General features: G+C 40.3%; 1 protein-coding gene across 1 annotated transcript in view; it reads left to right on the top strand.

Moving 5' to 3' along the window:
* LOC308298166 (protein NLRC3-like) overlaps positions 1-13,631 on the top strand; it is a gene marked incomplete at both ends in the record, with an annotated part of 148,119 nt that overhangs the window by 101,576 nt on the left and 32,912 nt on the right. The window lies entirely within an intron of this gene.

Raw genomic sequence — 13,631 nt, 5'->3', positions numbered from 1 at the left:
ATTGACAGTGAATTTGGTCTAATCTGTTTGATTTTACATTTAATCTTTACAGACTTGCTGGCTGTGACCTCAAAAAGACAGACTGGGAAGGTGTGGCTTCAGCTCTCAGCTCTAATCCTTCGCATCTAACAGAACTGGACCTCAGTGGAACCAAACTAGACGATTCATCCATGGAGCTGATCTCTGCTGGACTAAAGAGTCCACATTGTAGACTCCAGGTCCTAAGGTCAGACTAATTTACCACCATTATTTGTATTAGTTTAGTTTGACTATTTATTATATGATTATAACATGAATACTGTGGTGAGACTGTATTTGAAGAGTGTAAATAAGGTTGACATCATGGTAACCCACACTGACTAGAATAATGATAAGGTACAGTGACTACTGTATGTGATCCATCATGGCTGCTATGGAATGATCACACAGACTGGAAGCTTTGCTGGTTCCTCAGCCCACCAGCTCCAGCAGTCTGATCAATTATGGTCACTGTTGTGTCTGTAAGAGTTTCAGAGTAAAACAGTCCATTGTTCTGAAATGTTGCTGATAAAACTCTCCTGTCTGTTTCCTATGAGTTATTTATTTCATAATTATAACAACACAGATCTTCCCCATGTATTTAGTAAAATTCATGAAAAGCAACACATATTTATATATTTTTAATTTGATAAATTAATTAATATTACATTTTCTTCATGTAAATCATTATTTTTAGTATTGTACATTTATTTATCCATCTGTCTGGTTGTCTGTCCAGTGTTGTAGTGCTACTTTTAGAAGTGGGGGGACGCCTCATAATGCACGTGCATGCGCACAAGCATGCGCATCCACCTGAATGTGCATTCACATGCGTGTGCGCAAAAGGCATGGACACGCACACACAGTGGCACACACTATAACGAGACGATATGAAAATATTTTCTGTGCTTGTGTTACTATGTATCTAATAAATGCAATTAGTTTATGGAATTAAGCAGTAACTCTACTAACTAACGGTAAGACAGAATATAGCATGCAGTGATGGGCAAGCTACTTGGAAAATGTAGTAAGCTAAGCTACAAGCTACTCTTGATGAAATATAGCTTAAGCTACAACGAAGCTACCCACAGAAAATTTAGCAAAGCAAGCTACAAGCTACACGGCAAAAGTAGCTTACTACAACAAAGCTACTTTTTTTTTGGTCAACTTCATGATCAAGTACAACTTTCCACCAAACAAATAGGCAGGCAAAAAATGCTCAGTTCGATTGATTATTATAAAACTGTAAACAAGCCCTCATGTCTGGCTTTTTGTGTCATCCTTTCATTTACTTTTTAAATTAAATCTGTACCTTTTCAGGCTGTGACCCCCCCCCCCCCCCAAAAAAAAAAGAAAAATCCTATTTGAACCGGGGACCCCACCCTGACAAGCAATTGGGAATTAGGAGTTGAGGCATTACATTACACAAGGCGTTTCGAGCTTGTAGATCTGCCATTTTCACAAGTTGTGCCTCTTTTACTATAGGCCTATTGTCAATTTGGCCAATGTTTGACCAGTTTTTATAGTTGATAACTTTTGATGCAGTTTTGGTCTTTTATTTATATATTTTTAGGTATTAAAAATGTCTAAAAGGTCCTTAAATTGCCACTTCACTGTCATTAGTTAGCTGTGGACCAAAGAGTGCACTGACTTGTGTGCTGTCGAAACAGCTGATAAGCTGCAGCCAGCGTTGGACAGTAACTGAGTAAATGTACTTGAGTACTTTTACTTTTATTTGTACTTCAAGTAGCTTATTTTTAAAAGCATGTACCGGTATGCACTCTTGAATACATACGTTTATTTAAAAGCAAGTACTTTGTTTACTCTTACTTGTAACATTTTGACTGAGTTTACTGTGGATTGGAGTAAATATGACCAGGAGTACTCTGTACTCTTACTCAAGTACTCGGGTCGATTACTGTCCATCTCTGGCTGAAGCCTGATTTATGCTCCGCCCCCGGAGATCTACAAGCTCACAATGTTGGCATTTGCAACGCGATGTGAGCTTGTATGTCAGTTGTTCTCGCTCAGACGTTCTCTGTACACTTCCGCGTTGTTGCGGGGTGAAGTGACTCGCTCGCTCTACACAGAGGAGAAGCGTTCGTTGAATAAATTGAAAGCAGCGCTGTGCAGAACAACATGTTTGGGGATCTGTTGGGAATTATTTTCCTCACAAACTTTATTTAGCAGTCAAATTTCGCCGGGATAGTAACGTGTAGCGTTTGTTGGACGCTACGTCACTACTGGGGTCTGAAAATAGCTGCGCTATGCTACAGCTACGCTGGTTCAAAAGGAGCTGTGCTACCGTGACGCTACTGAGAAATGTAGTTAAGCTATGTAGCATGTTTATTCTGTTGGCTTTATTTTACACTACACGGGTTTGACCAGAGCAAATATCATTTACTTACCCTAGGCTATGATGCTGACAAGATCGTCAAGTAGTCAAATGAGAGGATTCCTCTTACAACTTTGTACATGGACATATCGTTTTATAGTGCACACAGCATGGATGACAGAGGTAAACACATTTTAGAGATGGATCCTATAGCCCGAAGGGACAATGAGCAGAGTCTGCATTTTATTGGTTGTTGTTGGTTGTCAGGGCGATATCACAACCAATCTGTGGACGGGAGCTGTCTGGCCTCATACGATGATGTAATATGACAAAAAACTATATCAATTGACCAAAACCCAAAGCCTAGTTTTAGAAGTGAGGGGACCCCCCCCCCCCCCACTACACCCCTGTGGCTGTCTGTCTGTCCCTCTGTCTGTCTGTTTGTCTGTTTGTGTTGTTTTTGTTGACGTCCATTTTTTCATGGCAAAGACAGCTATTAAAACGGGTGCTCTACAAGCTCATAATGTGTTGGGACGTGTTGTGAGCTTGTAGTAAGGCTGGGCGATATTAGGAAAACCTTCAATATCGATATTACTCATGATAATTAAAATTAAATGCCTTATTTCCATTTTCCAACAATGGTTTTATTGAAATAACAACAACTGGTACAGATGGACTGCTTCTTTGCACGTGCTACGTGCATGCAGTGTCTATTCATTAATTTCACACATAACCTTGCATGTTGATACCTCGATATCGATATATTTTTGATATATTGCCCAGCCTTAACTTGTAGATCTGCAAGTTTTTTTTTTAATGATTTATTATCTTCTCTCTTGTGGGACAATGGCAAAAAAATAAAAAAAAATAAAATAAAACTGTTGGAGGTCCGCAGCCAATTATGTGGCGTCCAAAGGGTGGCGCTATATGAAATGTGGTGGGGTCACTTCATCAGTAGGGTTAATTCTCCAGTGAGCATCAATGTTCTCCATAAGTTTCATGAAAATCCTCACATTAGATTTTCAAACATCATGTGTGCAAGTGGACATTTTGGCCTAAAGGTGGCGCTAGAGTAGAGGTCATGAGGTCAGTAAAAGCAGTAGGTTTATTCCGGTGGCGAGAATAAATGTCCCAGAATAGCCCAGAATAGGGTCATCAACCATATGGTGGCGCTCTACCGTACACCATTTCAAATTAGATAGAATACCTCTTAGTTAACTTCAATGACAGTGAATGTAGCTAATCACTTTGATTTTACATTTTATCTTTAAAGACTTGCTGGCTGTGACCTCAAAAAGACAGACTGTGACGTTTTGGCTTCAGCTCTCAGCTCTAATCCTTCACAGCTGATCTACAAGCTTGTGTTGTGAGCTTGTATATCTGGATTTGTTCTTGAATAACTTTGACATGTTTAACAACATATTGTCTTCTCTTATGTGGGACAATGGCAAAACATATTTTCAGATGGAGGTCCACAGCCAATTATGTGGGGTCTAAAGGGTGGCGCTATACAGAAGTTTGTGGGGTCACTTCATCTTATGGAGCATCAATGTGCTCCATAAGTTTCATGACAATGCTCACATTAGATTTTCACACATCATCTGAGCAAGTGGACATTTTGGCCTAAAGGTGGCACTAGAGTAGAGGCCATGAGGTCAGTAAAAGTAGTAGGTTTAATCCTGTAGGGAGAATAAATGTGATCAATAAGTTTCATTGTTCAGTAGGGGTCATCCTCTGGGGAGCATGAAGGTTCACATTCTTTATTTATATTATTCTTTTCAATATATGTTGTTGTTTATGATTTTTATGTAAGCTCTCAATGTGCGACATATTCTGAGCTTGTACCGGTAGATCAGGGGTGCCTAAAAAGTAGATTGGGATCTACCAGTACATCACAAAGGCTATGCAGGTAGACACATGATATGCCCTAAAAATATATAGGCTATAATTAAACTTGATTTATTGACATCAAGAAGGGCCTGTCAACTCCCTTTGTGGCTTCTAAAATAGGCAAACCCCCAATGCAATGCATTGTTTTCGAGAGTCAGTAGCATTACAAAGAAGCCTAATTTACCACCATTATTTGTATTAGTTTAGTTTTACTATTTATTATATAACACGAATACTGTGGTGAGACTTTATTTGAAGAGTGTGAATAAGGTTGACATCATAGTAACCCACACTGACCAGAATAATGATAAAGTAAGATAAGATGTTAGCAGGGACTGCAAGACAGGCTGGATTCCTCATGCACGTGTGCAGTCCTGTTGTTTTAATGGGTTTCTACGGTTTATGTTTTACCTAAATGTTAAACAAGTGCAAAACAGGTGCTGCTTTTCTAGACTGACTGTTAATTTTGCCATATGTTGGGAGTTAATAATTGCTTCTCTGCTGACGCACGAGCCATGAGGACTTATTTTGTGAGCTTGTAGATCTGCCATTTCCACTATTTGTACCAGGCCTATTTGTATTCAAATGTTTAAAAAATATATTCAAATATTTTTAAATTATAAAGATATTAAAGATTTGTTGTAAATAGCAGATCTACAAGCTCACCCTGAATTTGATGTGTATTAGAGCTGGGATACCTGACCAAAAACCCGTGGGACTGATCGGTACCCGTGGGTTTGGGCCCGGTTGAAGGACATCTGAAGCCCTGGGCAATGTACCTATGATGCCTCTGAAAGGCTAAATAACAACACAGAGAGACTATACTGTCTTTCTGCAAGTCCATTGAGATGGTCTTGAGACATGCTTGACCTCATATAGTTCTTCAGGAGCTTCAATTTGGAATAGCTTCTCTCGGCAGAGGCCACGGTTACTGGCACAGTCAACAGTATGCGCAGGGCAACACTAAGGTTTGGATACATGTCCAAGTCGCTTTTCTCGTAAATGTAACACAACATGCCAAATGGAGATTTAGGCGTGTTTTGGGGATAGCTGTTGGCAATTAGTCTTATCTTAAGGCACATGTCCTGAGCATCGATGTCCCCCATTTCCTCAGCAAAACATTTACACCTCTCAGGCAGTGTGCCGTCGCTGTCCAAATGTCTGCGGTGCTGAAGAGGAATCCATATAAATCATTGAATCTGTCTAGCTGTGAAAATCGCTCGCTGATGCTGTCAATCAGGGGGAGAAATATATCAAGCTTGTAGTTTTCTTCAGGTGTAATTGGTGGGCGATCATCTTTACCCTCATAATCAAATAGAGCAGTTTTTTTTCTTCTCTGTCACTCTTCTAGGTGTTAACGCAACACCTTTACGCTCTCTAATTTGATTCCCAGCGGGTGTCTGAGAGGGGTTTTACAGTCAGGCCAGAATCAGTCACGTTTTCCTTCAGTATTGCACAGCGAGGTGGGGAAAAGATAAAGAGGTTGTATATTCTTTGAAGGATTCGAAAAAAAGTAACAGACTGCACAGAGGACTTGGCAGCATCACAAACAACTAAGTTTAATGTGTGGCTGCCACAAGGCATGTAGTGTGTTTTTTTGTTGAGATTGAGGATTCGTTTTTGCACTCCCTGATTCTTGCCTTTCATGTTACTGTCATAACTTTGGCCCCTGCAGTCACTGATGTCGAGACACAATTCACAATATGCAAAATGACTGACATCTGTTCAATATGGCTGGTGTCGGGTGTACATTCCAGAATCACTGAATAATATTTAGCGTTGTGCACCTTTTCACAGATGGACTGGAGAACCATCCCTCCTATCCTCACAATCATCTCATTCTGTATGTGCTTGCTGAGGTAATGAGTGGTTATGTCACGTCTCTTTTACTGGCTTGCTCATTACTGGATCGTGTTTAGCCATCAGCTCCACCTGTCCTAAAGAATGACCATTGGAGGGCTCGTACAGTTTGTCTGATGTCCCACGAAAGGCCATGTTGCGTTCAGCTAAATGGCAGATGATGGAGATAATTCTGCACAGCACTTCTCTCCAGTATTTTTTTCTCTCTCTATAAGATCCATGTGTTGCCAGTCCACAGTCTTCATAGTAGCCATGCCAATCATACAACGGGTGTGTGCTTTTGATTGCTTGTGAGCTTTTAGAATCAATCAATCAATCAACTTTTATGTACAGACTTCAAGGTCCATTAAAAACAAACAACCACATAAAAACAAAATACATACACAAAGTGCAAAAATAACACCCCTAGTACATAAACAACACAGCTATAACAAAAGGCACTCATACCAGTGTTTCCAAAACGGAGACTGATACCTGGTAGCACTGAGGCAAGGGTTAGTCAGCAGCATGATAATAGAGTTTTGAGACTCATCCAGACGGACCATAAATTTGTACATCAGGTTTCTCAGAAGTGCATGAAACGTATTGACACCCATATTACAGAACAGCTCACTTGCACTGCTCCACCTAGGTTTTCTCATTAATATTCGCATGCAGTCATTATAAGCAACCTGCAGTTTATACATGCTAGCCTTCCTGAACTTGACCCACAGGGGTGCAGTATACAGAGGTGTACAGTATGCCCTGAATAGGTTTGCCTTCACTTCATTTGAACAAGAGTGAAATTTCCTCCCCAGCATGTTAGCTTGAGCATATAAGATACGACGTTGTCTATATAGATCGTCATCATCAGTCAATTGGTCTGTTATGACATGTCCCAAGTACTTTGCTTTGCTACACACCGATAGCACTTGCCCTGATAGATAAAAAGAAGGAAAGGAAAGGTCCTTATCCCCCCTCGTTCTGCAGGTCATTACAACACTCTTTTTGGCATTATACTTTACATCAAAAGCTACTCCATATTCAGAACAAACATTTAGTAGCTGCTGAAACCCAGCACTGCTGGGAGAAAGTATCGCTAGATCATCTGCATACATGAGATGGTTCACTAGGGTGTTCCCAATCATACAGCCAGTCTTGCAGTTATTTAACTGAACAGAGAGGTCATTCATATATAAATTAAATAGGGCTGGTGATAATAGCCCCCCCTGGCGAACCCCATTGCCAACAGAAAAGGGAGCCGAGACCCCATTTCCCCATCTGACCTGCATACTCTGGTTAGCATACCAATATGCCAGGATGCGGATAATGCTGCTAGGCACACCCCTTTCTCTTAACTTTAAAAACAGTTTCTGATGATTCACCCGGTCAAAGGCCCGGGAAGCATCTATAAAACCCACTAGAACAGAGGAATTCTGGCTTCTATATTTTTCAACAGCTTCTTTCAGAGCATAAATACATAAATCAGTCCCATGCTTGGCCTTAAACCCAAACTGATTATCTGTGGAGCCAAAGTATGAACCCAGTCGATCTAATAGGACTCTTTCTAGTACCTTGGACATAACACTGGCTAGAACTATTGGTCTATAGTTGTCCAAGCTCCCCACCTTGCCCGCTTTGTCTTTAATGACAGGTATCAGAGTGACAGACAACATGGAGTGTGGCAGCAGGCCATGGGTCATGAGCCCAGTAAAACATATGGCAAGCAGAACAGCAACCTTAGGACTGGCATGTTTAAGGTGCTCCGCAGTGATTTTATCAGAGCCGCTAGCCTTGTTACCAGCTAGCTGTTCTATTGCTTTGTGGACCTCACTAGCTGTAACACCAACAGCATCACAACTAATGTTGCCCATATTACAGGGGTCACTCTTCACACAGTTAAATGTAGTAGAGTAATGCTCCCTCCACAGCTCTGCTATATTGCCCTCCCCAGAGACACCATCTATGTTGCAGGGTAATGTAGAATTCCTGCTCCTGCTCATTGCTCTCACCTCCTTCCAGAACCCAGTAACATTATGGTTAAGGAGCTTATCAGCCATAGAGTCTGCTCTCATTGTTGCTTCTTGCTTACTAACGTATCGTACAGCATATTTATATCTACTGTTAGTGAGCTTTTTATGTTCCAAGACAGGTCCCTGTCTGGGCCGACCTGCTAGAATCCAAGCCTTATGGACCAGCTTAGCCTCTGCATGGTGAGCTGCCACATGCTTATTCCACCCTGGCTTTACTTTCTTTATCTTAGTAGAATAAATATAAAAAGGTCTACTGGCCTCACACATAGCCCCCACAATACAATCATAGAAAGTACATAGGTCTTTGCTGTGAGAATGTACATTACAATTCACATCAGAACATAGGACAGCGTCATATGGCAGATATACATCACTCAGAAGATCGTCAGTTCTCCCATAATAAGTCAGAATGTCATCCTTTGGGAGTTTGGACCAATCTAATTTTGCCTTGCAGGCACTATTCACCTCTTGGGACATCTCAGGAAGACTGTCCACATCAAGCACCATCATGACAGGAACATGGTCTGACATGGATGCCTCATAGACAACTTCCATTGATATCAGAATATCCCCAACATGTTTCCATCCATCATATCCCTCATTTGACAGACTGATGTCACGTTTCCCGAAGAGCAAGCAACAAAAACAGAAAACCCTATCCTCAAATTTTGAGTACATTAGCTATGTTCTCTTTATTTTTTCTCCATTCTTGAGTGTAATGAAATAGTAACTTTTGTTAAATCAGCGAGGGAGGGACAGCGAATACACTTTCCGGCACCGGCACCTGCCGCGGCATCGCCAAAAGTGCCGACAACAGCCGTGGCAATGATTCCTTTGCCGCGGCAATTATACCTAATCCGTGGCCAGCAGCGCAGATCCAATAAATGCATAGGGGGGGACCTGCGCGCGCGAAGCGAAGTCGTTTTTTTTGCGTGCAAAGATCGGTTTTCGGGCGGTTTCCCCCCCCCCATTTTCCTTCAGATACGGGCATTAACGGTTTTATGATGTATTATTTATTTACTTATGAAGTTATCACTAGTACTGCAATAACCAACACAACCAAAGCTTACACGAAAACACACACACTTCATCAGAAACTTACCATTGTTGCTTGTTGTGGTCAACTTGGTCCTTCCGAAATGTACATAGTTCTAACTTCTAGTTCTGTAGCAACTTGGGACAGCCAGGTCGTGAGGTTGGTATCCATTTAATTCCAATAAACGTACAAGCGTCAAATGTCATTGTCCAGATCCAGAAAGTAATTTAATGGACGACTAGCGGCTCCGCCCCCTCCAGAAGCTGCGTCCGACATTATTTCCGCATTCCTCACATGCCTACAGTGGGACTCGGTGGGACTACATGGAGTCGCATTAACTCAAAAGGTATTTTCTTACACGTTTCATTGATTTCGTTGTTACTGTTCTTTGTGTGGTTACTGTAGTTGTTATGGGATAGACTGCTAATATATTTGTGTTTATTGATACCCTTTTTAAACAGAAAATAGACGTAAAGTTACTGGCTTGCTGTTAATGTGTGGTCACCCGGCCGGCTGGCTTTCTAATCTTCTTAAAGATCCACAAGGCAAGGCATTACATTATCTAAACGTAAAATGATGACTGCCATGCCCATGTTATATTTTTACTAGCAGATGTTAGGTGGTTATTAGCTAATGGTGGCTAGACAGGACAGCTAGCCTACGGCTACGCTAACGTAGCTAACATGGCCAGTTTGAGAGTAATGTAAAGTTTGACTAATGTGATCATTTACGTAGCTTCTAGCCAGCACGTTAACCAATGTCATCAAGCTTGGCAATGGGTATATTTAGTTAAAACGAGCTTGTCTTTGTTTCAGAATATTTTGGGGTGGAGGAACAACAACAATGGTGAAACGGTGTGCCTTTGGGACGTGTAACTCGGACACCCGGTACCCTGATCGTTTGGAGGGGGGAGTCCTCTTTTATCCCTTTCCAAAACCCAAAACCCAGCCAGACAAATGCAGGCAGTGGATAAAACAATGTGGGAGACTGCATGACCAGCTAAACCCCACCACAATAAACAAACACAAATACGTCTGCTCCAAGGTAGGCATAAAGTACCTGAGAGGTAATCGCAAAACTGTTTTTAAATGTTATCATTACTAGCTGTAAGGTTTATCTACATACAAAATATCTACTACAGAAGGTACACAATGTATAATGGTTCATTTATGCTTTATAATATAATTTATATCTGTAGTAACTAGTACCTCAAGTTTTCAAATAAATGTAGTGGAGTAAAAGTACAATATTTGGATCTCAGAACTGTAGTGGAATAGAGATAAAAGTATTGGAAATTGTAAATACTCAAGTACTGATACCTAAAACATGTACTTAAGTACAGGTAAACGTACTGTTACTTTACACCACTGCCATTGTGGTCCTGTGTATACATTTACTTCAGTGCTGGAGTAGGCCTATTATATATTTCAAAACAAATAGAACTTGTCTTATATGGTGTTTATTGTTAGCACAGTCTAGTCTGTCACACCAATAATATATGCAAAACATGAGCATGTGGGACAAATAAAACCACATGAATCTTGAATATATGTATTATAATGTTTTGTAGTGATATCAAGCTAATGCAAACTTATTTTGCTACAGCATTTTGTGAATGGAAAGCCTACAGATGAGTATCCCAACCCAGTAGCTGCTGTGCAGGCGTCTAATCCTACAAGGGAACAGCAAGGTGGCTGTCGAAAGGCTCCAAAGAAACGGTACACAAGGAACAGTAATATTTCATTCATCCCTAAATATATTTTGTGATCTCTAAATATACCTTTGTGATGTAACATGCATTTTTGCCCCAGCAGGTACTATTATTCATAAACAAATTAAAATAACATAAATTATGCTTTTACAGACGCAGATGTGACTTTGAGGCAGATGCATGCAATGAGGGCTCCACGTCTAGTAACCTGGAGAAAACCCCAGAAGACAACCAACAGGCTAGTATTGTTGCCACATGCACAGGTGAGCGATGACTGTTGATAGCAAAAAATTGGTGATCTACTAGCTCACAAATTGTCACAATCACAATGCATTATTGTTTGTTTTGATAGTTTATTAACATTTTTTGAAAAGACAGTATGTAACAATATAGTCAATATAACCCTGGTTGAGCTCCAGCTAGTCCTCAGGGTGTATGAACATGGACTTGGCTATCTTTGCCAAAATGTTGACCTTTTTATGACGTCAGTTTTCAAACGCTTTCATATTAAGGACCACTATTTAGTCAGCATTTACTGTATCCTCTGAGACCCAAAACCTAGATCTGTTTTGTTATCGTTGGATATGATCTTGTCCCATTTGATCAAAATAACAATTCTTCTACATTCTCAAAATGTGTACACTTCTGGTAAATTAGGTAATGCAGTTGTTTACAATAACTCTTTAAATCAAATGGACCCATATGGATCCATTTGGTTTCATTTTACACTCTCAAGAGTTAGATCTTTAACGGTCCATTTGTTTCCCAACTATCCAACATTTAGACCACCTAGAACCACCACTGGTTGAAAACACATGTTTTTAACATGACCTTGGGTCTGTGTATGGCACCCCCTAGTGTTCACATTTTAATTCAAATTCAGTTCTTTCCCCTAATCTTTTGCACATTAAAATGATTTCAGATCAAAGCTGATTTTCAATCCATGCCTGTTTGTGATGTGTGCGATATAGATGTGTTTTTTCTGTCTGCATTCTGCAACCATACATACAGTATTTGGGGCATTTTCTTTCCCAGTCCAAAAATGCTCTATATTTATTGACATGGTTGGTTAATGTAGTAATCAAAATAAAACGCATCAAGTTTGTTCTTCATCTGTTCCCATTTTACTGCATCAAAGTATATCCTCTCTAGGTGATGGTCTTCAAGACTTTTAACAAATAAATCACACCAAAACATACCAGTCAGCCCAAGCTGTCCCATTATCTGATAATAATATTCGTGAGACTCTTTCAGCTTATAGCTGCCATCTGCCTTCTTGAGAAGATAGGGACACAGTGTGATGCTATCCTTAGATGGACATTTAATTTCTAGAAGCCCATAGCTGGTGCTTTCACCCTTTATCTCTTTGACTTTGCGGTCAGGTGACGTTCCCAGGTGTGGGGCATGGGGATTGACAACCAAGCCACATGGATACACTGGATTACCAGTTAACGTAGTGTACTCTGCTGCTGCTACAGGCTCTTGTTCTATTCCTCTTGTCATTGCTTTGGTTTTCACAGATTCTTTAGATTTTAATTGTACAGCAAGGATGTCATGGTCAGCTTTCCTACAACATATTCTCTTAAAAGTGCTGGAAGTTAGTCGGTTAGACCTTTCATCAAACCACAAATTAGTTGAGTTCTGTTTTCTAGTGTTCTGTTCAAGTTTTATTGAATCTTGTAATGAAATTGTCATTTTGGTGTAGATCTGCATGGCGTTTTCATTGAGAACGGTGCACACATTTGTGGGTTGGGGAGTCAATGTAAATTTGGGGAAGTCTTCTTCGTCACGGTGTTGAGGCGCTCCTCCATCAGCAGTAGGTACAGTAATAAGGGGAAGCTGTAAAAGAAAAACAAGACAAAATAATATATATTAAAATCATTAATATGTAATAATTTCTCTTTTCAGAGAGTCCACCTGTGGAAGACCTGGATCAGATGGAGAAGGAACCAGAGGAGCTGGATCGGGGGGAGACGATACATGCAGGAGAGGATCATGACACAGAGGGTCACGACACAGAAAAAGTGAAGAAATTAAAGGAAGAAAACAAGAACTTGAAATTGAAATTGGCTTTAAAAGAAACAGAGGTAGAAAGGCTGAAAACAACTATTAATACACTTAGAGATAAGACGCTTACACCTGAAGTTCTTAGTGAACTCCCCCATATGATTGAATACAGTACTGGGTTCACTTATAAACGATTTAACGAACTGTGCACACTATTTGGAATTCCAAATGATCCAGACACTACTCAACTGAATGTCCCAATTAAATACAAGCGCCATGATTGGAAAATATTGGATATGCCCCTCCGTCGGCAGTTGCTATTAGTTTTAATCAAACTTCGCAACAACGAAGATCTGAAAAAACTTGCCTTTAGTTTTAATATCAGCGAACACATCGCTGGTAATATTTTCAATTCCTGGATTGACTATATGTTTGACATATTAGGTGAATTACCAGTTTGGCCTCACAGAGATGTCATTGCAGAAAACATGCCCCCAGAATACAAAAAAGACTACCCAACAACGTTTGCGATATTAGATTGCACAGAACTGAAACATGAAAGACCAACCTCATTGGCGATTCAGAGCAAAACTTACTCAAATTACAAAAACACCAACACAGCCAAATCTCTTGTTGCTTGTGATCCCCGTGGTGCTGTGATTTTTTCATCCTCACTTTTTACCGGCAGTTTGTCCGACAAGGAGATATTCAGACAGTGTGGTATCATCCCACTCCTCAAGAATTTGATTGAGGCTGGTTATT

The sequence above is a fragment of the Nannobrachium achirus genome (assembly GCF_963921795.1).
Source record: "Nannobrachium achirus genome assembly, chromosome: 14".
Lineage (NCBI taxonomy): Eukaryota > Metazoa > Chordata > Actinopteri > Myctophiformes > Myctophidae > Nannobrachium > Nannobrachium achirus.
The sequence above is the reverse complement of the archived record's forward strand: the minus strand, read 5'-3'. Positions and strand labels throughout refer to the sequence as shown.